At 39.5% G+C, this 26,896-nt stretch overlaps 7 long non-coding RNA genes across 7 annotated transcripts; all 7 read left to right on the top strand.

Moving 5' to 3' along the window:
- Window positions 1-24: 24 nt before the first annotated feature.
- Window positions 25-2,077, top strand: LOC136631507 (uncharacterized). Its single transcript, XR_010793034.1, has 3 exons — window positions 25-131; window positions 1,864-1,930; window positions 2,011-2,077. It is a non-coding gene; the product is annotated as an uncharacterized lncRNA (long non-coding RNA).
- Window positions 2,078-2,256: 179 nt separating this feature from the next.
- Window positions 2,257-4,321, top strand: LOC136631508 (uncharacterized). The gene is made up of 3 exons (XR_010793035.1): window positions 2,257-2,306; window positions 4,034-4,100; window positions 4,181-4,321. It is a non-coding gene; the product is annotated as an uncharacterized lncRNA (long non-coding RNA).
- Window positions 4,322-4,369: 48 nt separating this feature from the next.
- Window positions 4,370-6,832, top strand: LOC136631506 (uncharacterized). Its single transcript, XR_010793033.1, has 3 exons — window positions 4,370-4,476; window positions 6,204-6,270; window positions 6,666-6,832. It is a non-coding gene; the product is annotated as an uncharacterized lncRNA (long non-coding RNA).
- Window positions 6,833-6,841: 9 nt separating this feature from the next.
- On the top strand, window positions 6,842-8,978 carry LOC136631505 (uncharacterized). Its single transcript, XR_010793032.1, has 3 exons — window positions 6,842-6,961; window positions 8,688-8,754; window positions 8,835-8,978. It is a non-coding gene; the product is annotated as an uncharacterized lncRNA (long non-coding RNA).
- A 10,865-nt stretch (window positions 8,979-19,843) lies between these two features.
- Window positions 19,844-21,981, top strand: LOC136631504 (uncharacterized). Its single transcript, XR_010793031.1, has 3 exons — window positions 19,844-19,963; window positions 21,691-21,757; window positions 21,838-21,981. It is a non-coding gene; the product is annotated as an uncharacterized lncRNA (long non-coding RNA).
- Window positions 21,982-22,037: 56 nt separating this feature from the next.
- On the top strand, window positions 22,038-24,175 carry LOC136631503 (uncharacterized). The gene is made up of 3 exons (XR_010793030.1): window positions 22,038-22,133; window positions 23,861-23,927; window positions 24,008-24,175. It is a non-coding gene; the product is annotated as an uncharacterized lncRNA (long non-coding RNA).
- An 8-nt stretch (window positions 24,176-24,183) lies between these two features.
- Window positions 24,184-26,239, top strand: LOC136631502 (uncharacterized). The gene is made up of 3 exons (XR_010793029.1): window positions 24,184-24,303; window positions 26,031-26,097; window positions 26,178-26,239. It is a non-coding gene; the product is annotated as an uncharacterized lncRNA (long non-coding RNA).
- The last annotated feature ends 657 nt before the right edge of the window (window positions 26,240-26,896 follow it).

Raw genomic sequence — 26,896 nt, 5'->3', positions numbered from 1 at the left:
TTACATCACCTCCTATTGGACACTTGTGGTATAATGTCCGAAAGGTATCATATTCCACAACGGCCAAGAGGTGAAGACTCAGTCTAAGTTGAAGGTCTCTCTACCGGGAATGTGATCTTCTCATCTCCAATGTAGGTCCTCCTCCAGTGAATTGGCTGTTGGGCGATCTCCTTCTAGCTGTTGGGCGATCTCCTTCTAGCTGTTGGGTGATCTCTTTCTGGCTTTTGGGTGATCTCCTTCTGGTTGTTGGGCGACCTCCTTCTGGCTTTTGGGTGATCACCTTCTGGCTATTGGGCGATCTCCTACTGGCTGTTGGGCGATCTTCCTTTGAATTAGCTGCTCTGCAATGTTCCTATGGCTCCTTCTCTGCTGTTTGAACTGCTCTTCACTGTGTCATGGAATATATTGGTTAGTATTCCATTATGATGTCACAATTCCCTTGTGACATCATCATTTCAATGCATTGTTACAAAGTTAGTGTAGAATGCGTGTGGGCTAAAAAGGGGAGGAGCTTACTGGCTTACATCAAACAATGTCAGAGTTCTCGTGCAGCCTGTTTATACAGGCAGATGCATCGTTTGCCCGTTTAAATGAGGAATCGTTCAATCGTTCACATTCGCTATACAGGTGACTGAGAACGACTGAATGATTGATATTTAAACTGAACGATTAATGAACGAGTCAATGATGATTTTTATGCCTGCATAAAATGAATGATGAATGAAAATAAATGATCGCCGTTTAGACATTGCCTGCGTTTTTCACTCATTTGGATGATTGTTCCGTGTAAAAAGGGCTTTAAGTGGTAAAGGCCAGAAGAGTTAGCAGCATCACCTGACATTAATATTAGCCTCATGCCAAATTTCAAGTTAGAGACTTAGATTAGGTACGTTACATAGGGGTGCACTTACTTTTGCACTTGGCGTCACAAATTGATTATTTAATGCTAAGTGCAAAAGTAAGTGAGCCCCCCCACCCTCTATGTTTTGTAACTTACCAGTATAGTACAAGCGTTTAAATTTGGCACAAGCATTCTTTAGGTCCTTAAAAGGAACTTGATTATACAATTCTAAGGTCAAGGGTAAGTGATCCCCTATATCATATAACTTCCTGGTGTCGTATAAGTGTTAAATTTGACACGAACATTCTTTAGGTCCTACATAGGAAAAGTAAAGGGGTCACAAATTGAATATTCAATGCTCTTTACTTTTCCTATGTGGGACTTAAAGAATGCTTCTGTCAAATTTCATGCTTGTACGGCACTAGGAAATTATATAACATCAGGGGTCACTTACCCTTGCAATTAGAATTGTATAATCTAGTTCCTTTTTAGGACCTAAAGAATGTTTGTCCTAAATTTAAACGCTTGTACGACACCGGGAAGTTACATAACATAATAACATAGGGGGTCACTTACTTTTGCAGATAGCATTGAATAATCAAGTTTTGACCCCTTTACTTTTCCTATTTATGACCAATAGAATACTTGTGCCAAATTTCACGCTTGTGCGCCTTACGACAAGCTACATAACATATGGGGTGCAGTTACTTTTGCATGCAGCATTGAATAATAAAGTTCTGACCCCTTTACTTTTCCTATTTTGGAACCAAAGAATACCCGTGTCAAATTTCACACTTTTATGACAGCGGGAAGCTACATAACGTAGGGAGTCACTTACTTTTGCATTTAGCATTAAATAATCAAGCTGTAACTCCTTTAGTTTTCCTATTTAGGACCTAAAGTATGATTGTGTCAAATGTAACGCTTGTTTGAAACCGGGAAGTTGCATAACATAGGGGGTACTTGCTTTTGCACTTAGCATTGAATAATCAAGTTGTGACCCCTTTACTTTTCTTATATAGGACCCAAAGAATGCTCCTGCCAAATGTCAAGTTTGTACAACATCTGGAAGTTAGAGAATTACATTAGGTACATTACATAGGGTTGCCAATACTTTTGCACTTAGCATTGAATAATTGAGTTGTGACCCTTTTACTTTTCTTTTTTAGGATTAAAGAATTTTCATGCCGAATTTCAAGTTTATACGACACCGGGAAGTTGGAGAAATAGTGGCGAGACAGTGAGTGAATGAATGAATGAGTGAGTCGCGTTCAATCAAGTCTCAATGGATTTTATTAAGAAACTAAAGAACAAACAGCATTGATTGTAACTGGTTACATCACCTCCTATTGGACACTTGTGGTATAATGTCCGAAAGGTATCATATTCCACAACGGCCAAGAGGTGAAGACTCGGTCTAAGTTGAAGGTCTCTCTACCGGGAATGTGATCTTCTCATCTCCAATGTAGGTCCTCCTCCAGTGAATTGGCTGTTGGGCGATCTCCTTCTAGCTGTTGGGCGATCTCCTTCTAGCTGTTGGGTGATCTCTTTCTGGCTTTTGGGTGATCTCCTTCTGGTTGTTGGGCGACCTCCTTCTGGCTTTTGGGTGATCACCTTCTGGCTATTGGGCGATCTCCTTCTGGCTGTTGGGCGATCTTCCTTTGAATTAGCTGCTCTGCAATGTTCCTATGGCTCCTTCTCTGCTGTTTGAACTGCTCTTCACTGTGTCATGGAATATATTGGTTAGCATTCCATTATGATGTCACAATTCCCTTGTGACATCATCATTTCAATGCATTGTTACAAAGTTAGTGTAGAATGCGTGTGGGCTAAAAAGGGGAGGAGCTTACTGGCTTACATCACATAATGTCAGAGTTCTCGTGCAGCCTGTTTATACAGGCAGATGCATCGTTTGCCCGTTTAAATGAGGAATCGTTCAATCGTTCACATTCGCTATACAGGTGACTGAGAACGACTGAATGATTGATATTTAAACTGAACGATTAATGAACGAGTCAATGATGATTTTTATGCCTGCATAAAATGAATGATGAATGAAAATAAATGATCGCCGTTTAGACATTGACTGCGTTTTTCACTCATTTGGATGATTGTTCCGTGTAAAAAGGGCTTTAAGTGGTAAAGGCCAGAAGAGTTAGCAGCATCACCTGACATTAATATTAGCCTCATGCCAAATTTCAAGTTAGAGACTTAGATTAGGTACGTTACATAGGGGTGCACTTACTTTTGCACTTGGCGTCACAAATTGATTATTTAATGCTAAGTGCAAAAGTAAGTGAGCCCCCCCACCCTCTATGTTTTGTAACTTACCAGTATAAAACAAGCGTTTAAATTTGGCACAAGCATTCTTTAGGTCCTTAAAAGGAACTTGATTATACAATTCTAAGGTCAAGGGTAAGTGATCCCCTATATCATATAACTTCCTGGTGTCGTATAAGTGTTAAATTTGACACGAACATTCTTTAGGTCCTACATAGGAAAAGTAAAGGGGTCACAAATTGAATATTCAATGCTCTTTACTTTTCCTATGTGGGACTTAAAGAATGCTTCTGTCAAATTTCATGCTTGTACGGCACTAGGAAATTATATAACATCGGGGGTCACTTACCCTTGCAATTAGAATTGTATAATCTAGTTCCTTTTTAGGACCTAAAGAATGTTTGTCCAAAATTTAAACGCTTGTACGACACCGGGAAGTTACATAACATAATAACATAGGGGGTCACTTACTTTTGCAGATAGCATTGAATAATCAAGTTTTGACCCCTTTACTTTTCCTATTTATGACCAATAGAATACTTGTGCCAAATTTCACGCTTGTGCGCCTTACGACAAGCTACATAACATATGGGGTGCACTTACTTTTGCATGCAGCATAGAATAATAAAGTTCTGACCCCTTTACTTTTCCTATTTTGGAAGAATACCCGTGTCAAATTTCACACTTTTATGACAGCGGGAAGCTACATAACGTAGGGAGTCACTTACTTTTGCATTTAGCATTAAATAATCAAGCTGTAACTCCTTTAGTTTTCCTATTTAGGACCTAAAGTATGATTGTGTCAAATTTAACGCTTGTTTGAAACCGGGAAGTTGCATAACAAAGGGGGTACTTGCTTTTGCACTTAGCATTGAATAATCAAGTTGTGACCCCTTTACTTTTCTTATATAGGACCCAAAGAATGCTCCTGCCAAATGTCAAGTTTGTACAACATCTGGAAGTTAGAGAATTACATTAGGTACATTACATAGGGTTGCCAATACTTTTGCACTTAGCATTGAATAATTGAGTTGTGACCCTTTTACTTTTCTTTTTTAGGATTAAAGAATTTTCATGCCGAATTTCAAGTTTATACGACACCGGGAAGTTGGAGAAATAGTGGCGAGACAGTGAGTGAATGAATGAATGAGTGAGTCGCGTTCAATCAAGTCTCAATGGATTTTATTAAGAAACTAAAGAACAAACAGCATTGATTGTAACTGGTTACATCACCTCCTATTGGACACTTGTGGTATAATGTCCGAAAGGTATCATATTCCACAACGGCCAAGAGGTGAAGACTCAGTCTAAGTTGAAGGTCTCTCTACCGGGAATGTGATCTTCTCATCTCCAATGTAGGTCCTCCTCCAGTGAATTGGCTGTTGGGCGATCTCCTTCTAGCTGTTGGGCGATCTCCTTCTAGCTGTTGGGTGATCTCTTTCTGGCTTTTGGGTGATCTCCTTCTGGTTGTTGGGCGACCTCCTTCTGGCTTTTGGGTGATCACCTTCTGGCTATTGGGCGATCTCCTTCTGGCTGTTGGGCAATCTTCCTTTGAATTAGCTGCTCTGCAATGTTCCTATGGCTCCTTCTCTGCTGTTTGAACTGCTCTTCACTGTGTCATGGAATATATTGGTTAGCATTCCATTATGATGTCACAATTCCCTTGTGACATCATCATTTCAATGCATTGTTACAAAGTTAGTGTAGAATGCGTGTGGGCTAAAAAGGGGAGGAGCTTACTGGCTTACATCAAACAATGTCAGAGTTCTCGTGCAGCCTGTTTATACAGGCAGATGCATCATTGGCTCGTTTAAATGAGGAATCGTTCAGTCGTTCACATTCCCTATACAGGTGACTGAGAACGACTGAATGATTGATATTTAAACTGAACGATTAATGAACGAGACAATGATGATTTTTATGCCTGCATAAAATGAATGATGAATGAAAATAAATGATCGCCGTTTAGACATTGACTGCGTTTTTCATTTATTTGGATGATTGTTCCGTGTAAAAAGGGCCTTAAGTGGTAAAGGCCAGAAGAGTTAGCAGCATCACCTGACATTAATATTAGCCTCATGCCAAATTTCAAGTTAGAGACTTAGATTAGGTACGTTACATAGGGGTGCACTTACTTTTGCACTTGGCGTCACAAATTGATTATTTAATGCTAAGTGCAAAAGTAAGTGAGCCCCCCCACCCTCTATGTTTTGTAACTTACCAGTATAGTACAAGCGTTTAAATTTGGCACAAGCATTCTTTAGGTCCTTAAAAGGAACTTGATTATACAATTCTAAGGTCAAGGGTAAGTGATCCCCTATATCATATAACTTCCTGGTGTCGTATAAGTGTTAAATTTGACACGAACATTCTTTAGGTCCTACATAGGAAAAGTAAAGGGGTCACAAATTGAATATTCAATGCTCTTTACTTTTCCTATGTGGGACTTAAAGAATGCTTCTGTCAAATTTCATGCTTGTACGGCACTAGGAAATTATATAACATCGGGGGTCACTTACCCTTGCAATTAGAATTGTATAATCTAGTTCCTTTTTAGGACCTAAAGAATGTTTGTCCTAAATTTAAACGCTTGTACGACACCGGGAAGTTACATAACATAATAACATAGGGGGTCACTTACTTTTGCAGTTAGCATTGAATAATCAAGTTTTGACCCCTTTACTTTTCCTATTTATGACCAATAGAATACTTGTGCCAAATTTCACGCTTGTGCGCCTTACGACAAGCTACATGACATATGGGGTGCACTTACCTTTGCATGCAGCATAGAATAATAAAGTTCTGACCCCTTTACTTTTCCTATTTTGGAAGAATACCCGTGTCAAATTTCACACTTTTATGACAGCGGGAAGCTACATAACGTAGGGAGTCACTTACTTTTGCATTTAGCATTAAATAATCAAGCTGTAACTCCTTTAGTTTTCCTATTTAGGACCTAAAGTATGATTGTGTCAAATTTAACGCTTGTTTGAAACCGGGAGGTTGCATAACATAGGGGGTACTTGCTTTTGCACTTAGCATTGAATAATCAAGTTGTGACCCCTTTACTTTTCTTATATAGGACCCAAAGAATGCTCCTGCCAAATGTCAAGTTTGTACAACATCTGGAAGTTAGAGAATTACATTAGGTACATTACATAGGGTTGCCAATACTTTTGCACTTAGCATTGAATAATTGAGTTGTGACTAGAGATGAGCGAACGTACTCGGATAGGCACTACTCGTCCGAGTAATGTGCCTTATCCGAGTACCGCTCTACTCGTGCTGAAAGATTCGGGACGCGCTGCGGAGCGGGGAGCTGCAGGGGAGAGCGGGGAGGAACGGAGGGGAGATCTTTCTCTCCTTCTCTCCCGCCCGCTCTGCCCCGCTCCCCGCCGCAACTCACCTGTCAGCAGCGGAGCGCCCCGAATCTTTCAGCACGAGTAGAGCGGTACTCGGATAAGGCACATTACTCGGACGAGTAGTGCCTATCCGAGTACGTTCGCTCATCTCTAGTTGTGACCCTTTTACTTTTCTTTTTTAGGATTAAAGAATTTTCATGCCGAATTTCAAGTTTATACGACACCGGGAAGTTGGAGAAATAGTGGCGAGACAGTGAGTGAATGAATGAATGAGTGAGTCGCGTTCAATCAAGTCTCAATGGATTTTATTAAGAAACTAAAGAACAAACAGCATTGATTGTAACTGGTTACATCACCTCCTATTGGACACTTGTGGTATAATGTCCGAAAGGTATCATATTCCACAACGGCCAAGAGGTGAAGACTCAGTCTAAGTTGAAGGTCTCTCTACCGGGAATGTGATCTTCTCATCTCCAATGTAGGTCCTCCTCCAGTGAATTGGCTGTTGGGCGATCTCCTTCTAGCTGTTGGGCGATCTCCTTCTAGCTGTTGGGTGATCTCTTTCTGGCTTTTGGGTGATCTCCTTCTGGTTGTTGGGCGACCTCCTTCTGGCTTTTGGGTGATCACCTTCTGGCTATTGGGCGATCTCCTTCTGGCTGTTGGGCAATCTTCTTTTGAATTAGCTGCTCTGCAATGTTCCTATGGCTCCTTCTCTGCTGTTTGAACTGCTCTTCACTGTGTCATGAATATATTGGTTAGCATTCCATTATGATGTCACAATTCCCTTGTGACATCATCATTTCAATGCATTGTTACAAAGTTAGTGTAGAATGCGTGTGGACTAAAAAGGGGAGGAGCTTACTGGCTTACATCAAACAATGTCAGAATTCTCGTGCAGCCTGTTTATACAGGCAGATGCATCGTTGGCTCGTTTAAATGAGGAATCGTTCAGTCGTTCACATTCCCTATACAGGTGACTGAGAACGACTGAATGATTGATATTTAAACTGAACGATTAATGAACGAGACAATGATGATTTTTATGCCTGCATAAAATGAATGATGAATGAAAATAAATGATCGCCGTTTAGACATTGACTGCGTTTTTCATTTATTTGGATGATTGTTCCGTGTAAAAAGGGCCTTAAGTGGTAAAGGCCAGAAGAGTTAGCAGCATCACCTGACATTAATATTAGCCTCATGCCAAATTTCAAGTTAGAGACTTAGATTAGGTACGTTACATAGGGGTGCACTTACTTTTGCACTTGGCGTCACAAATTGATTATTTAATGCTAAGTGCAAAAGTAAGTGAGCCCCCCCACCCTCTATGTTTTGTAACTTACCAGTATAGTACAAGCGTTTAAATTTGGCACAAGCATTCTTTAGGTCCTTAAAAGGAACTTGATTATACAATTCTAAGGTCAAGGGTAAGTGATCCCCTATATCATATAACTTCCTGGTGTCGTATAAGTGTTAAATTTGACACGAACATTCTTTAGGTCCTACATAGGAAAAGTAAAGGGGTCACAAATTGAATATTCAATGCTCTTTACTTTTCCTATGTGGGACTTAAAGAATGCTTCTGTCAAATTTCATGCTTGTACGGCACTAGGAAATTATATAACATCGGGGGTCACTTACCCTTGCAATTAGAATTGTATAATCTAGTTCCTTTTTAGGACCTAAAGAATGTTTGTCCTAAATTTAAACGCTTGTACGACACCGGGAAGTTACATAACATAATAACATAGGGGGTCACTTACTTTTGCAGTTAGCATTGAATAATCAAGTTTTGACCCCTTTACTTTTCCTATTTATGACCAATAGAATACTTGTGCCAAATTTCACGCTTGTGCGCCTTACGACAAGCTACATGACATATGGGGTGCACTTACCTTTGCATGCAGCATAGAATAATAAAGTTCTGACCCCTTTACTTTTCCTATTTTGGAAGAATACCCGTGTCAAATTTCACACTTTTATGACAGCGGGAAGCTACATAACGTAGGGAGTCACTTACTTTTGCATTTAGCATTAAATAATCAAGCTGTAACTCCTTTAGTTTTCCTATTTAGGACCTAAAGTATGATTGTGTCAAATTTAACGCTTGTTTGAAACCGGGAGGTTGCATAACATAGGGGGTACTTGCTTTTGCACTTAGCATTGAATAATCAAGTTGTGACCCCTTTACTTTTCTTATATAGGACCCAAAGAATGCTCCTGCCAAATGTCAAGTTTGTACAACATCTGGAAGTTAGAGAATTACATTAGGTACATTACATAGGGTTGCCAATACTTTTGCACTTAGCATTGAATAATTGAGTTGTGACCCTTTTACTTTTCTTTTTTAGGATTAAAGAATTTTCATGCCGAATTTCAAGTTTATACGACACCGGGAAGTTGGAGAAATAGTGGCGAGACAGTGAGTGAATGAATGAATGAGTGAGTCGCGTTCAATCAAGTCTCAATGGATTTTATTAAGAAACTAAAGAACAAACAGCATTGATTGTAACTGGTTACATCACCTCCTATTGGACACTTGTGGTATTATGTCCGAAAGGTATCATATTCCACAACGGCCAAGAGGTGAAGACTCAGTCTAAGTTGAAGGTCTCTCTACCGGGAATGTGATCTTTTCATCTCCAATGTAGGTCCTCCTCCAGTGAATTGGCTGTTGGGCGATCTCCTTCTAGCTGTTGGGCAATCTCCTTCTAGCTGTTGGGTGATCTCTTTCTGGCTTTTGGGTGATCTCCTTCTGGTTGTTGGGCGACCTCCTTCTGGCTTTTGGGTGATCACCTTCTGGCTATTGGGCGATCTCCTTCTGGCTGTTGGGCAATCTTCCTTTGAATTAGCTGCTCTGCAATGTTCCTATGGCTCCTTCTCTGCTGTTTGAACTGCTCTTCACTGTGTCATGGAATATATTGGTTAGCATTCCATTATGATGTCACAATTCCCTTGTGACATCATCATTTCAATGCATTGTTACAAAGTTAGTGTAGAATGCGTGTGGGCTAAAAAGGGGAGGAGCTTACTGGCTTACATCAAACAATGTCAGAGTTCTCGTGCAGCCTGTTTATACAGGCAGATGCATCGTTGGCTCGTTTAAATGAGGAATCGTTCAGTCGTTCACATTCCCTATACAGGTGACTGAGAACGACTGAATGATTGATATTTAAACTGAACGATTAATGAACGAGACAATGATGATTTTTATGCCTGCATAAAATGAATGATGAATGAAAATAAATGATCGCCGTTTAGACATTGACTGCGTTTTTCATTTATTTGGATGATTGTTCCGTGTAAAAAGGGCCTTAAGTGGTAAAGGCCAGAAGAGTTAGCAGCATCACCTGACATTAATATTAGCCTCATGCCAAATTTCAAGTTAGAGACTTAGATTAGGTACGTTACATAGGGGTGCACTTACTTTTGCACTTGGCGTCACAAATTGATTATTTAATGCTAAGTGCAAAAGTAAGTGAGCCCCCCCACCCTCTATGTTTTGTAACTTACCAGTATAGTACAAGCGTTTAAATTTGGCACAAGCATTCTTTAGGTCCTTAAAAGGAACTTGATTATACAATTCTAAGGTCAAGGGTAAGTGATCCCCTATATCATATAACTTCCTGGTGTCGTATAAGTGTTAAATTTGACACGAACATTCTTTAGGTCCTACATAGGAAAAGTAAAGGGGTCACAAATTGAATATTCAATGCTCTTTACTTTTCCTATGTGGGACTTAAAGAATGCTTCTGTCAAATTTCATGCTTGTACGGCACTAGGAAATTATATAACATCGGGGGTCACTTACCCTTGCAATTAGAATTGTATAATCTAGTTCCTTTTTAGGACCTAAAGAATGTTTGTCCTAAATTTAAACGCTTGTGCGACACCGGGAAGTTACATAACATAATAACATAGGGGGTCACTTACTTTTGCAGTTAGCATTGAATAATCAAGTTTTGACCCCTTTACTTTTCCTATTTATGACCAATAGAATACTTGTGCCAAATTTCACGCTTGTGCACCTTACGACAAGCTACATGACATATGGGGTGCACTTACCTTTGCATGCAGCATAGAATAATAAAGTTCTGACCCCTTTACTTTTCCTATTTTGGAAGAATACCCGTGTCAAATTTCACACTTTTATGACAGCGGGAAGCTACATAACGTAGGGAGTCACTTACTTTTGCATTTAGCATTAAATAATCAAGCTGTAACTCCTTTAGTTTTCCTATTTAGGACCTAAAGTATGATTGTGTCAAATGTAACGCTTGTTTGAAACCGGGAAGTTGCATAACATAGGGGGTACTTGCTTTTGCACTTAGCATTGAATAATCAAGTTGTGACCCCTTTACTTTTCTTATATAGGACCCAAAGAATGCTGCTGCCAAATGTCAAGTTTGTACAACATCGGGAAGTTAGAGAATTACATTAGGTACATTACATAGGGTTGCCAATACTTTTGCACTTAGCATTGAATAATTGAGTTGTGACCCTTTTACTTTTCTTTTTTAGGATTAAAGAATTTTCATGCCGAATTTCAAGTTTATACGACACCGGGAAGTTGGAGAAATAGTGGCGAGACAGTGAATGAATGAATGAGTGAGTCGCGTTCAATCAAGTCTCAATGGATTTTATTAAGAAACTAAAGAACAAACAGCATTGATTGTAACTGGTTACATCACCTCCTATTGGACACTTGTGGTATAATGTCCGAAAGGTATCATATTCCACAACGGCCAAGAGGTGAAGACTCAGTCTAAGTTGAAGGTCTCTCTACCGGGAATGTGATCTTTTCATCTCCAATGTAGGTCCTCCTCCAGTGAATTGGCTGTTGGGCGATCTCCTTCTAGCTGTTGGGCGATCTCCTTCTAGCTGTTGGGTGATCTCTTTCTGGCTTTTGGGTGATCTCCTTCTGGTTGTTGGGCGACCTCCTTCTGGCTTTTGGGTGATCACCTTCTGGCTATTGGGCGATCTCCTTCTGGCTGTTGGGCAATCTTCCTTTGAATTAGCTGCTCTGCAATGTTCCTATGGCTCCTTCTCTGCTGTTTGAACTGCTCTTCACTGTGTCATGGAATATATTGGTTAGCATTCCATTATGATGTCACAATTCCCTTGTGACATCATCATTTCAATGCATTGTTACAAAGTTAGTGTAGAATGCGTGTGGGCTAAAAAGGGGAGGAGCTTACTGGCTTACATCAAACAATGTCAGAGTTCTCGTGCAGCCTGTTTATACAGGCAGATGCATCGTTGGCTCGTTTAAATGAGGAATCGTTCAGTCGTTCACATTCCCTATACAGGTGACTGAGAACGACTGAATGATTGATATTTAAACTGAACGATTAATGAACGAGACAATGATGATTTTTATGCCTGCATAAAATGAATGATGAATGAAAATAAATGATCGCCGTTTAGACATTGACTGCGTTTTTCATTTATTTGGATGATTGTTCCGTGTAAAAAGGGCCTTAAGTGGTAAAGGCCAGAAGAGTTAGCAGCATCACCTGACATTAATATTAGCCTCATGCCAAATTTCAAGTTAGAGACTTAGATTAGGTACGTTACATAGGGGTGCACTTACTTTTGCACTTGGCGTCACAAATTGATTATTTAATGCTAAGTGCAAAAGTAAGTGAGCCCCCCCACCCTCTATGTTTTGTAACTTACCAGTATAGTACAAGCGTTTAAATTTGGCACAAGCATTCTTTAGGTCCTTAAAAGGAACTTGATTATACAATTCTAAGGTCAAGGGTAAGTGATCCCCTATATCATATAACTTCCTGGTGTCGTATAAGTGTTAAATTTGACACGAACATTCTTTAGGTCCTACATAGGAAAAGTAAAGGGGTCACAAATTGAATATTCAATGCTCTTTACTTTTCCTATGTGGGACTTAAAGAATGCTTCTGTCAAATTTCATGCTTGTACGGCACTAGGAAATTATATAACATCGGGGGTCACTTACCCTTGCAATTAGAATTGTATAATCTAGTTCCTTTTTAGGACCTAAAGAATGTTTGTCCTAAATTTAAACGCTTGTGCGACACCGGGAAGTTACATAACATAATAACATAGGGGGTCACTTACTTTTGCAGTTAGCATTGAATAATCAAGTTTTGACCCCTTTACTTTTCCTATTTATGACCAATAGAATACTTGTGCCAAATTTCACGCTTGTGCGCCTTACGACAAGCTACATGACATATGGGGTGCACTTACCTTTGCATGCAGCATAGAATAATAAAGTTCTGACCCCTTTACTTTTCCTATTTTGGAAGAATACCCGTGTCAAATTTCACACTTTTATGACAGCGGGAAGCTACATAACGTAGGGAGTCACTTACTTTTGCATTTAGCATTAAATAATCAAGCTGTAACTCCTTTAGTTTTCCTATTTAGGACCTAAAGTATGATTGTGTCAAATGTAACGCTTGTTTGAAACCGGGAAGTTGCATAACATAGGGGGTACTTGCTTTTGCACTTAGCATTGAATAATCAAGTTGTGACCCCTTTACTTTTCTTATATAGGACCCAAAGAATGCTGCTGCCAAATGTCAAGTTTGTACAACATCGGGAAGTTAGAGAATTACATTAGGTACATTACATAGGGTTGCCAATACTTTTGCACTTAGCATTGAATAATTGAGTTGTGACCCTTTTACTTTTCTTTTTTAGGATTAAAGAATTTTCATGCCGAATTTCAAGTTTATACGACACCGGGAAGTTGGAGAAATAGTGGCGAGACAGTGAATGAATGAATGAGTGAGTCGCGTTCAATCAAGTCTCAATGGATTTTATTAAGAAACTAAAGAACAAACAGCATTGATTGTAACTGGTTACATCACCTCCTATTGGACACTTGTGGTATAATGTCCGAAAGGTATCATATTCCACAACGGCCAAGAGGTGAAGACTCAGTCTAAGTTGAAGGTCTCTCTACCGGGAATGTGATCTTTTCATCTCCAATGTAGGTCCTCCTCCAGTGAATTGGCTGTTGGGCGATCTCCTTCTAGCTGTTGGGCGATCTCCTTCTAGCTGTTGGGTGATCTCTTTCTGGCTTTTGGGTGATCTCCTTCTGGTTGTTGGGCGACCTCCTTCTGGCTTTTGGGTGATCACCTTCTGGCTATTGGGCGATCTCCTTCTGGCTGTTGGGCAATCTTCCTTTGAATTAGCTGCTCTGCAATGTTCCTATGGCTCCTTCTCTGCTGTTTGAACTGCTCTTCACTGTGTCATGGAATATATTGGTTAGCATTCCATTATGATGTCACAATTCCCTTGTGACATCATCATTTCAATGCATTGTTACAAAGTTAGTGTAGAATGCGTGTGGGCTAAAAAGGGGAGGAGCTTACTGGCTTACATCAAACAATGTCAGAGTTCTCGTGCAGCCTGTTTATACAGGCAGATGCATCGTTGGCTCGTTTAAATGAGGAATCGTTCAGTCGTTCACATTCCCTATACAGGTGACTGAGAACGACTGAATGATTGATATTTAAACTGAACGATTAATGAACGAGACAATGATGATTTTTATGCCTGCATAAAATGAATGATGAATGAAAATAAATGATCGCCGTTTAGACATTGACTGCGTTTTTCATTTATTTGGATGATTGTTCCGTGTAAAAAGGGCCTTAAGTGGTAAAGGCCAGAAGAGTTAGCAGCATCACCTGACATTAATATTAGCCTCATGCCAAATTTCAAGTTAGAGACTTAGATTAGGTACGTTACATAGGGGTGCACTTACTTTTGCACTTGGCGTCACAAATTGATTATTTAATGCTAAGTGCAAAAGTAAGTGAGCCCCCCCACCCTCTATGTTTTGTAACTTACCAGTATAGTACAAGCGTTTAAATTTGGCACAAGCATTCTTTAGGTCCTTAAAAGGAACTTGATTATACAATTCTAAGGTCAAGGGTAAGTGATCCCCTATATCATATAACTTCCTGGTGTCGTATAAGTGTTAAATTTGACACGAACATTCTTTAGGTCCTACATAGGAAAAGTAAAGGGGTCACAAATTGAATATTCAATGCTCTTTACTTTTCCTATGTGGGACTTAAAGAATGCTTCTGTCAAATTTCATGCTTGTACGGCACCAGGAAATTATATAACATCGGGGGTCACTTACCCTTGCAATTAGAATTGTATAATCTAGTTCCTTTTTAGGACCTAAAGAATGTTTGTGCCAAATTTAAACGCTTGAACGACACCGGGAAGTTACATAACATAATAACATAGGGGGTCACTTACTTTTGCAGTTAGCATTGAATAATCAAGTTTTGACCCCTTTACTTTTCCTATTTATGACCAATAGAATACTTGTGCCAAATTTCACGCTTGTGCACCTTACGACAAGCTACATGACATATGGGGTGCACTTACCTTTGCATGCAGCATAGAATAATAAAGTTCTGACCCCTTTACTTTTCCTATTTTGGAAGAATACCCGTGTCAAATTTCACACTTTTATGACAGCGGGAAGCTACATAACGTAGGGAGTCACTTACTTTTGCATTTAGCATTAAATAATCAAGCTGTAACTCCTTTAGTTTTCCTATTTAGGACCTAAAGTATGATTGTGTCAAATGTAACGCTTGTTTGAAACCGGGAAGTTGCATAACATAGGGGGTACTTGCTTTTGCACTTAGCATTGAATAATCAAGTTGTGACCCCTTTACTTTTCTTATATAGGACCCAAAGAATGCTGCTGCCAAATGTCAAGTTTGTACAACATCGGGAAGTTAGAGAATTACATTAGGTACATTACATAGGGTTGCCAATACTTTTGCACTTAGCATTGAATAATTGAGTTGTGACCCTTTTACTTTTCTTTTTTAGGATTAAAGAATTTCATGCCGAATTTCAAGTTTATACGACACCGGGAAGTTGGAGAAATAGTGGCGAGACAGTGAATGAATGAATGAGTGAGTCGCGTTCAATCAAGTCTCAATGGATTTTATTAAGAAACTAAAGAACAAACAGCATTGATTGTAACTGGTTACATCACCTCCTATTGGACACTTGTGGTATAATGTCCGAAAGGTATCATATTCCACAACGGCCAAGAGGTGAAGACTCAGTCTAAGTTGAAGGTCTCTCTACCGGGAATGTGATCTTTTCATCTCCAATGTAGGTCCTCCTCCAGTGAATTGGCTGTTGGGCGATCTCCTTCTAGCTGTTGGGCGATCTCCTTTTAGCTGTTGGGTGATCTCTTTCTGGCTTTTGGGTGATCTCCTTCTGGTTGTTGGGCGACCTCCTTCTGGCTTTTGGGTGATCACCTTCTGGCTATTGGGCGATCTCCTTCTGGCTGTTGGGCAATCTTCCTTTGAATTAGCTGCTCTGCAATGTTCCTATGGCTCCTTCTCTGCTGTTTGAACTGCTCTTCACTGTGTCATGGAATATATTGGTTAGCATTCCATTATGATGTCACAATTCCCTTGTGACATCATCATTTCAATGCATTGTTACAAAGTTAGTGTAGAATGCGTGTGGGCTAAAAAGGGGAGGAGCTTACTGGCTTACATCAAACAATGTCAGAGTTCTCGTGCAGCCTGTTTATACAGGCAGATGCATCGTTGGCTCGTTTAAATGAGGAATCGTTCAGTCGTTCACATTCCCTATACAGGTGACTGAGAACGACTGAATGATTGATATTTAAACTGAACGATTAATGAACGAGACAATGATGATTTTTATGCCTGCATAAAATGAATGATGAATGAAAATAAATGATCGCCGTTTAGACATTGACTGCGTTTTTCATTTATTTGGATGATTGTTCCGTGTAAAAAGGGCCTTAAGTGGTAAAGGCCAGAAGAGTTAGCAGCATCACCTGACATTAATATTAGCCTCATGCCAAATTTCAAGTTAGAGACTTAGATTAGGTACGTTACATAGGGGTGCACTTACTTTTGCACTTGGCGTCACAAATTGATTATTTAATGCTAAGTGCAAAAGTAAGTGAGCCCCCCCACCCTCTATGTTTTGTAACTTACCAGTATAGTACAAGCGTTTAAATTTGGCACAAGCATTCTTTAGGTCCTTAAAAGGAACTTGATTATACAATTCTAAGGTCAAGGGTAAGTGATCCCCTATATCATATAACTTCCTGGTGTCGTATAAGTGTTAAATTTGGCACGAACATTCTTTAGGTCCTACATAGGAAAAGTAAAGGGGTCACAAATTGAATATTCAATGCTCTTTACTTTTCCTATGTGGGACTTAAAGAATGCTTCTGTCAAATTTCATGCTTGTACGGCACTAGGAAATTATATAACATCGGGGGTCACTTACCCTTGCAATTAGAATTGTATAATCTAGTTCCTTTTTAGGACCTAAAGAATGTTTGTCCTAAATTTAAACGCTTGTGCGACACCGGGAAGTTACATAACATAATAACATAGGGGGTCACTTACTTTTGCAGTTAGCATTGAATAATCAAGTTTTGACCCCTTTACTTTTCCTATTTATGACCAATAGAATACTTGTGCCAAATTTCACGCTTGTGCGCCTTACGACAAGCTACATGACATATGGGGTGCACTTACCTTTGCATGCAGCATAGAATAATAAAGTTCTGACCCCTTTACTTTTCCTATTTTGGAAGAATACCCGTGTCAAATTTCACACTTTTATGACAGCGGGAAGCTACATAACGTAGGGAGTCACTTACTTTTGCATTTAGCATTAAATAATCAAGCTGTAACTCCTTTAGTTTTCCTATTTAGGACCTAAAGTATGATTGTGTCAAATGTAACGCTTGTTTGAAACCGGGAAGTTGCATAACATAGGGGGTACTTGCTTTTGCACTTAGCATTGAATAATCAAGTTGTGACCCCTTTACTTTTCTTATATAGGACCCAAAGAATGCTGCTGCCAAATGTCAAGTTTGTACAACATCGGGAAGTTAGAGAATTACATTAGGTACATTACATAGGGTTGCCAATACTTTTGCACTTAGCATTGAATAATTGAGTTGTGACCCTTTTACTTTTCTTTTTTAGGATTAAAGAATTTTCATGCCGAATTTCAAGTTTATACGACACCGGGAAGTTGGAGAAATAGTGGCGAGACAGTGAATGAATGAATGAGTGAGTCGCGTTCAATCAAGTCTCAATGGATTTTATTAAGAAACTAAAGAACAAACAGCATTGATTGTAACTGGTTACATCACCTCCTATTGGACACTTGTGGTATAATGTCCGAAAGGTATCATATTCCACAACGGCCAAGAGGTGAAGACTCAGTCTAAGTTGAAGGTCTCTCTACCGGGAATGTGATCTTTTCATCTCCAATGTAGGTCCTCCTCCAGTGAATTGGCTGTTGGGCGATCTCCTTCTAGCTGTTGGGCGATCTCCTTCTAGCTGTTGGGTGATCTCTTTCTGGCTTTTGGGTGATCTCCTTCTGGTTGTTGGGCGACCTCCTTCTGGCTTTTGGGTGATCACCTTCTGGCTATTGGGCGATCTCCTTCTGGCTGTTGGGCAATCTTCCTTTGAATTAGCTGCTCTGCAATGTTCCTATGGCTCCTTCTCTGCTGTTTGAACTGCTCTTCACTGTGTCATGGAATATATTGGTTAGCATTCCATTATGATGTCACAATTCCCTTGTGACATCATCATTTCAATGCATTGTTACAAAGTTAGTGTAGAATGCGTGTGGGCTAAAAAGGGGAGGAGCTTACTGGCTTACATCAAACAATGTCAGAGTTCTCGTGCAGCCTGTTTATACAGGCAGATGCATCGTTGGCTCGTTTAAATGAGGAATCGTTCAGTCGTTCACATTCCCTATACAGGTGACTGAGAACGACTGAATGATTGATATTTAAACTGAACGATTAATGAACGAGACAATGATGATTTTTATGCCTGCATAAAATGAATGATGAATGAAAATAAATGATCGCCGTTTAGACATTGACTGCGTTTTTCATTTATTTGGATGATTGTTCCGTGTAAAAAGGGCCTTAAGTGGTAAAGGCCAGAAGAGTTAGCAGCATCACCTGACATTAATATTAGCCTCATGCCAAATTTCAAGTTAGAGACTTAGATTAGGTACGTTACATAGGGGTGCACTTACTTTTGCACTTGGCGTCACAAATTGATTATTTAATGCTAAGTGCAAAAGTAAGTGAGCCCCCCCACCCTCTATGTTTTGTAACTTACCAGTATAGTACAAGCGTTTAAATTTGGCACAAGCATTCTTTAGGTCCTTAAAAGGAACTTGATTATACAATTCTAAGGTCAAGGGTAAGTGATCCCCTATATCATATAACTTCCTGGTGTCGTATAAGTGTTAAATTTGACACGAACATTCTTTAGGTCCTACATAGGAAAAGTAAAGGGGTCACAAATTGAATATTCAATGCTCTTTACTTTTCCTATGTGGGACTTAAAGAATGCTTCTGTCAAATTTCATGCTTGTACGGCACTAGGAAATTATATAACATCGGGGGTCACTTACCCTTGCAATTAGAATTGTATAATCTAGTTCCTTTTTAGGACCTAAAGAATGTTTGTCCTAAATTTAAACGCTTGTGCGACACCGGGAAGTTACATAACATAATAACATAGGGGGTCACTTACTTTTGCAGTTAGCATTGAATAATCAAGTTTTGACCCCTTTACTTTTCCTATTTATGACCAATAGAATACTTGTGCCAAATTTCACGCTTGTGCGCCTTACGACAAGCTACATGACATATGGGGTGCACTTACCTTTGCATGCAGCATAGAATAATAAAGTTCTGACCCCTTTACTTTTCCTATTTTGGAAGAATACCCGTGTCAAATTTCACACTTTTATGACAGCGGGAAGCTACATAACGTAGGGAGTCACTTACTTTTGCATTTAGCATTAAATAATCAAGCTGTAACTCCTTTAGTTTTCCTATTTAGGACCTAAAGTATGATTGTGTCAAATGTAACGCTTGTTTGAAACCGGGAAGTTGCATAACATAGGGGGTACTTGCTTTTGCACTTAGCATTGAATAATCAAGTTGTGACCCCTTTACTTTTCTTATATACGACCCAAAGAATGCTGCTGCCAAATGTCAAGTTTGTACAACATCGGGAAGTTAGAGAATTACATTAGGTACATTACATAGGGTTGCCAATACTTTTGCACTTAGCATTGAATAATTGAGTTGTGACCCTTTTACTTTTCTTTTTTAGGATTAAAGAATTTTCATGCCGAATTTCAAGTTTATACGACACTGGGAAATTGGAGAAATAGTGGCGAGTGATTGAGTGAATGAATGAATGAGTGACTCGCGTTCAATCAAGTCTCAATGGATTTTATTAGGAAACTAAAGAACAAACAGCATTGATTGTAACTGGTTACATCACCTCCTATTGGACACTTGTGGTATAATGTCCGAAAGGTATCATATTCCACAACGGCCAAGAGGTGAAGACTCAGTCTAAGTTGAAGGTCTCTCTACCGGGAATGTGATCTTCTCATCTCCAATGTAGGTCCTCCTCCAGTGAATTGGCTGTTGGGCGATCTCCTTCTAGCTGTTGGGCGATCTCCTTCTAGCTGTTGGGTGATCTCTTTCTGGCTTTTGGGTGATCTCCTTCTGGTTGTTGGGCGACCTCCTTCTGGCTTTTGGGTGATCACCTTCTGGCTATTGGGCGATCTCCTTCTGGCTGTTGGGCAATCTTCCTTTGAATTAGCTGCTCTGCAATGTTCCTATGGCTCCTTCTCTGCTGTTTGAACTGCTCTTCACTGTGTCATGGAATATATTGGTTAGCATTCCATTATAATGTCACAATTCCCTTGTGACATCATCATTTCAATGCATTGTTACAAAGTTAGTGTAGAATGCGTGTGGGCTAAAAAGGGGAGGAGCTTACTGGCTTACATCAAACAATGTCAGAGTTCTCGTGCAGCCTGTTTATACAGGCAGATGCATCATTGGCTCGTTTAAATGAGGAATCGTTCAGTCGTTCACATTCCCTATACAGGTGACTGAGAACGACTGAATGATTGATATTTAAACTGAACGATTAATGAATGAGTCAATGATGATTTTTATGCCTGCATAAAATGAATGATGAATGAAAATAAATGATCGCCGTTTAGACATTGACTGCGGTTTTCATTTATTTGGATGATTGTTCCGTGTAAAAAGGGCCTTAAGTGGTAAAGGCCAGAAGAGTTAGCAGCATCACCTGACATTAATATTAGCCTCATGCCAAATTTCAAGTTAGAGACTTAGATTAGGTACGTTACATAGGGGTGCACTTACTTTTGCACTTGGCGTCACAAATTGATTATTTAATGCTAAGTGCAAAAGTAAGTGAGCCCCCCCACCCTCTATGTTTTGTAACTTACCAGTATAGTACAAGCGTTTAAATTTGGCACAAGCATTCTTTAGGTCCTTAAAAGGAACTTGATTATACAATTCTAAGGTCAAGGGTAAGTGATCCCCTATATCATATAACTTCCTGGTGTCGTATAAGTGTTAAATTTGACACGAACATTCTTTAGGTCCTACATAGGAAAAGTAAAGGGGTCACAAATTGAATATTCAATGCTCTTTACTTTTCCTATGTGGGACTTAAAGAATGCTTCTGTCAAATTTCATGCTTGTACGGCACTAGGAAATTATATAACATCGGGGGTCACTTACCCTTGCAATTAGAATTGTATAATCTAGTTCCTTTTTAGGACCTAAAGAATGTTTGTCCTAAATTTAAACGCTTGTACGACACCGGGAAGTTACATAACATAATAACATAGGGGGTCACTTACTTTTGCAGTTAGCATTGAATAATCAAGTTTTGACCCCTTTACTTTTCCTATTTATGACCAATAGAATACTTGTGCCAAATTTCACGCTTGTGCGCCTTACGACAAGCTACATGACATATGGGGTGCACTTACCTTTGCATGCAGCATAGAATAATAAAGTTCTGACCCCTTTACTTTTCCTATTTTGGAAGAATACCCGTGTCAAATTTCACACTTTTATGACAGCGGGAAGCTACATAACGTAGGGAGTCACTTACTTTTGCATTTAGCATTAAATAATCAAGCTGTAACTCCTTTAGTTTTCCTATTTAGGACCTAAAGTATGATTGTGTCAAATTTAACGCTTGTTTGAAACCGGGAAGTTGCATAACATAGGGGGTACTTGCTTGTGCACTTAGCATTGAATAATCAAGTTGTGACCCCTTTAATTTTCTTATATAGGACCCAAAGAATGCTCCTGCCAAATGTCAAGTTTGTACAACATCTGGAAGTTAGAGAATTACATTAGGTACATTACATAGGGTTGCCAATACTTTTGCACTTAGCATTGAATAATTGAGTTGTGACCCTTTTACTTTTCTTTTTTAGGATTAAAGAATTTTCATGCCGAATTTCAAGTTTATACGACAACGGGAAGTTGGAGAAATAGTGGCGAGACAGTGAGTGAATGAATGAATGAGTGAGTCGCGTTCAATCAAGTCTCAATGGATTTTATTAAGAAACTAAAGAACAAACAGCATTGATTGTAACTGGTTACATCACCTCCTATTGGACACTTCTGGTATAATGTCCGAAAGGTATCATATTCCACAACGGCCAAGAGGTGAAGACTCAGTCTAAGTTGAAGGTCTCTCTACCGGGAATGTGATCTTCTCATCTCCAATGTAGGTCCTCCTCCAGTGAATTGGCTGTTGGGCGATCTCCTTCTAGCTGTTGGGCGATCTCCTTCTAGCTGTTGGGTGATCTCTTTCTGGCTTTTGGGTGATCTCCTTCTGGTTGTTGGGCGACCTCCTTCTGGCTTTTGGGTGATAACCTTCTGGCTATTGGGCGATCTCCTTCTGGCTGTTGGGCGATCTTCCTTTGAATTAGCTGCTCTGCAATGTTCCTATGGCTCCTTCTCTGCTGTTTGAACTGCTCTTCACTGTGTCATGGAATATATTGGTTAGCATTCCATTATGATGTCACAATTCCCTTGTGACATCATCATTTCAATGCATTGTTACAAAGTTAGTGTAGAATGCGTGTGGGCTAAAAAGGGGAGGAGCTTACTGGCTTACATCAAACAATGTCAGAGTTCTCCTGCAGCCTGTTTATACAGGCAGATGCATCGTTGGCTCGTTTAAATGAGGAATCGTTCAATCGTTCACATTCGCTATACAGGTGACTGAGAACGACTGAATGATTGATATTTAAACTGAACGATTAATGAACGAGTCAATGATGATTTTTATGCCTGCATAAAATGAATGATGAATGAAAATAAATGATCGCCGTTTAGACATTGACTGCGGTTTTCACTCATTTGGATGATTGTTCCGTGTAAAAAGGGCCTTAAGTGGTAGAGGCCAGAAGAGTTAGCAGCATCACCTGACATTAATATTAGCCTCATGCCAAATTTCAAGTTAGAGACTTAGATTAGGTACGTTACATAGGGGTGCACTTACTTTTGCACTTGGCGTCACAAATTGATTATTTAATGCTAAGTGCAAAAGTAAGTGAGCCCCCCCACCCTCTATGTTTTGTAACTTACCAGTATAGTACAAGCGTTTAAATTTGGCACAAGCATTCTTTAGGTCCTTAAAAGGAACTTGATTATACAATTCTAAGGTCAAGGGTAAGTGATCCCCTATATCATATAACTTCCTGGTGTCGTATAAGTGTTAAATTTGACACGAACATTCTTTAGGTCCTACATAGGAAAAGTAAAGGGGTCACAAATTGAATATTCAATGCTCTTTACTTTTCCTATGTGGGACTTAAAGAATGCTTCTGTCAAATTTCATGCTTGTACGGCACTAGGAAATTATATAACATCGGGGGTCACTTACCCTTGCAATTAGAATTGTATAATCTAGTTCCTTTTTAGGACCTAAAGAATGTTTGTCCTAAATTTAAACGCTTGTACGACACCGGGAAGTTACATAACATAATAACATAGGGGGTCACTTACTTTTGCAGTTAGCATTGAATAATCAAGTTTTGACCCCTTTACTTTTCCTATTTATGACCAATAGAATACTTGTGCCAAATTTCACGCTTGTGCGCCTTACGACAAGCTACATGACATATGGGGTGCACTTACCTTTGCATGCAGCATAGAATAATAAAGTTCTGACCCCTTTACTTTTCCTATTTTGGAAGAATACCCGTGTCAAATTTCACACTTTTATGACAGCGGGAAGCTACATAACGTAGGGAGTCACTTACTTTTGCATTTAGCATTAAATAATCAAGCTGTAACTCCTTTAGTTTTCCTATTTAGGACCTAAAGTATGATTGTGTCAAATTTAACGCTTGTTTGAAACCGGGAAGTTGCATAACATAGGGGGTACTTGCTTTTGCACTTAGCATTGAATAATCAAGTTGTGACCCCTTTAATTTTCTTATATAGGACCCAAAGAATGCTCCTGCCAAATGTCAAGTTTGTACAACATCTGGAAGTTAGAGAATTACATTAGGTACATTACATAGGGTTGCCAATACTTTTGCACTTAGCATTGAATAATTGAGTTGTGACCCTTTTACTTTTCTTTTTTAGGATTAAAGAATTTTCATGCCGAATTTCAAGTTTATACGACAACGGGAAGTTGGAGAAATAGTGGCGAGACAGTGAGTGAATGAATGAATGAGTGAGTCGCGTTCAATCAAGTCTCAATGGATTTTATTAAGAAACTAAAGAACAAACAGCATTGATTGTAACTGGTTACATCACCTCCTATTGGACACTTGTGGTATAATGTCCGAAAGGTATCATATTCCACAACGGCCAAGAGGTGAAGACTCAGTCTAAGTTGAAGGTCTCTCTACCGGGAATGTGATCTTCTCATCTCCAATGTAGGTCCTCCTCCAGTGAATTGGCTGTTGGGCGATCTCCTTCTAGCTGTTGGGCGATCTCCTTCTAGCTGTTGGGTGATCTCTTTCTGGCTTTTGGGTGATCTCCTTCTGGTTGTTGGGCGACCTCCTTCTGGCTTTTGGGTGATCACCTTCTGGCTATTGGGCGATCTCCTTCTGGCTGTTGGGCAATCTTCTTTTGAATTAGCTGCTCTGCAATGTTCCTATGGCTCCTTCTCTGCTGTTTGAACTGCTCTTCACTGTGTCATGGAATATATTGGTTAGCATTCCATTATGATGTCACAATTCCCTTGTGACATCATCATTTCAATGCATTGTTACAAAGTTAGTGTAGAATGCGTGTGGGCTAAAAAGGGGAGGAGCTTACTGGCTTACATCAAACAATGTCAGAGTTCTCGTGCAGCCTGTTTATACAGGCAGATGCATCGCTTGCCCGTTTAAATGAGGAATCGTTCAATCATTCACATTCGCTATACAGGTGACTGAGAACGACTGAATGATTGATATTTAAACGGAACGATTAATGAACGAGTCAATGATGATTTTTATGCCTGCATAAAATGAATGATGAATGAAAATAAATGATCGCCGTTTAGACATTGACTGCGTTTTTCATTTATTTGGATGATTGTTCCGTGTAAAAAGGGCCTTAAGTGGTAAAGGCCAGAAGAGTTAGCAGCATCACCTGACATTAATATTAGCCTCATGCCAAATTTCAAGTTAGAGACTTAGATTAGGTACGTTACATAGGGGTGCACTTACTTTTGCACTTGGCGTCACAAATTGATTATTTAATGCTAAGTGCACAAGTAAGTGAGCCCCCCCACCCTCTATGTTTTGTAACTTACCAGTATAGTACAAGCGTTTAAATTTGGCACAAGCATTCTTTAGGTCCTTAAAAGGAACTTGATTATACAATTCTAAGGTCAAGGGTAAGTGATCCCCTATATCATATAACTTCCTGGTGTCGTATAAGTGTTACATTTGACACGAACATTCTTTAGGTCCTACATAGGAAAAGTAAAGGGGTCACAAATTGAATATTCAATGCTCTTTACTTTTCCTATGTGGGACTTAAAGAATGCTTCTGTCAAATTTCATGCTTGTACGGCACCAGGAAATTATATAACATCGGGGGTCACTTACCCTTGCAATTAGAATTGTATAATCTAGTTCCTTTTTAGGACCTAAAGAATGTTTGTGCCAAATTTAAACGCTTGAACGACACCGGGAAGTTACATAACATAATAACATAGGGGGTCACTTACTTTTGCAGTTAGCATTGAATAATCAAGTTTTGACCCCTTTACTTTTCCTATTTATGACCAATAGAATACTTGTGCCAAATTTCACGCTTGTGCGCCTTACGACAAGCTACATGACATATGGGGTGCACTTACCTTTGCATGCAGCATAGAATAATAAAGTTCTGACCCCTTTACTTTTCCTATTTTTGAAAAATACCCGTGTCAAATTTCACACTTTTATGACAGTGGGAAGCTACATAACGTAGGGAGTCACTTACTTTTGCATTTAGCATTAAATAATCAAGCTGTAACTCCTTTAGTTTTCCTATTTAGGACCTAAAGTATGATTGTGTCAAATTTAACGCTTGTTTGAAACCGGGAAGTTGCATAACATAGGGGGTACTTGCTTTTGCACTTAGCATTGAATAATCAAGTTGTGACCCCTTTACTTTTCTTATATAGGACCCAAAGAATGCTCCTGCCAAATGTCAAGTTTGTACAACATCTGGAAGTTAGAGAATTACATTAGGTACATTACATAGGGTTGCCAATACTTTTGCACTTAGCATTGAATAATTGAGTTGTGACCCTTTTACTTTTCTTTTTTAGGATTAAAGAATTTTCATGCCGAATTTCAAGTTTATACGACACCGGGAAGTTGGAGAAATAGTGGCGAGTGATTGAGTGAATGAATGAATGAGTGACTCGCGTTCAATCAAGTCTCAATGGATTTTATTAAGAAACTAAAGAACAAACAGCATTGATTGTGACTGGTTACATCACCTCCTATTGGACACTTGTGGTATAATGTCCGAAAGGTATCATATTCCACAACGGCCAAGAGGTGAAGACTCAGTCTAAGTTGAAGGTCTCTCTACCGGGAATGTGATCTTCTCATCTCCAATGTAGGTCCTCCTCCAGTGAATTGGCTGTTGGGCGATCTCCTTCTAGCTGTTGGGCGATCTCCTTCTAGCTGTTGGGTGATCTCTTTCTGGCTTTTGGGTGATCTCCTTCTGGTTGTTGGGCGACCTCCTTCTGGCTTTTGGGTGATAACCTTCTGGCTATTGGGCGATCTCCTTCTGGCTGTTGGGCGATCTTCCTTTGAATTAGCTGCTCTGCAATGTTCCTATGGCTCCTTCTCTGCTGTTTGAACTGCTCTTCACTGTGTCATGGAATATATTGGTTAGCATTCCATTATGATGTCACAATTCCCTTGTGACATCATCATTTCAATGCATTGTTACAAAGTTAGTGTAGAATGCGTGTGGGCTAAAAAGGGGAGGAGCTTACTGGCTTACATCAAACAATGTCAGAGTTCTCCTGCAGCC

This window comes from Eleutherodactylus coqui, chromosome 6 (genome assembly GCF_035609145.1).
Source record: "Eleutherodactylus coqui strain aEleCoq1 chromosome 6, aEleCoq1.hap1, whole genome shotgun sequence".
NCBI lineage: Eukaryota > Metazoa > Chordata > Amphibia > Anura > Eleutherodactylidae > Eleutherodactylus > Eleutherodactylus coqui.
Note: the sequence above shows the minus strand (reverse complement) of the source record. Positions and strands in the feature narration are given on the sequence as shown.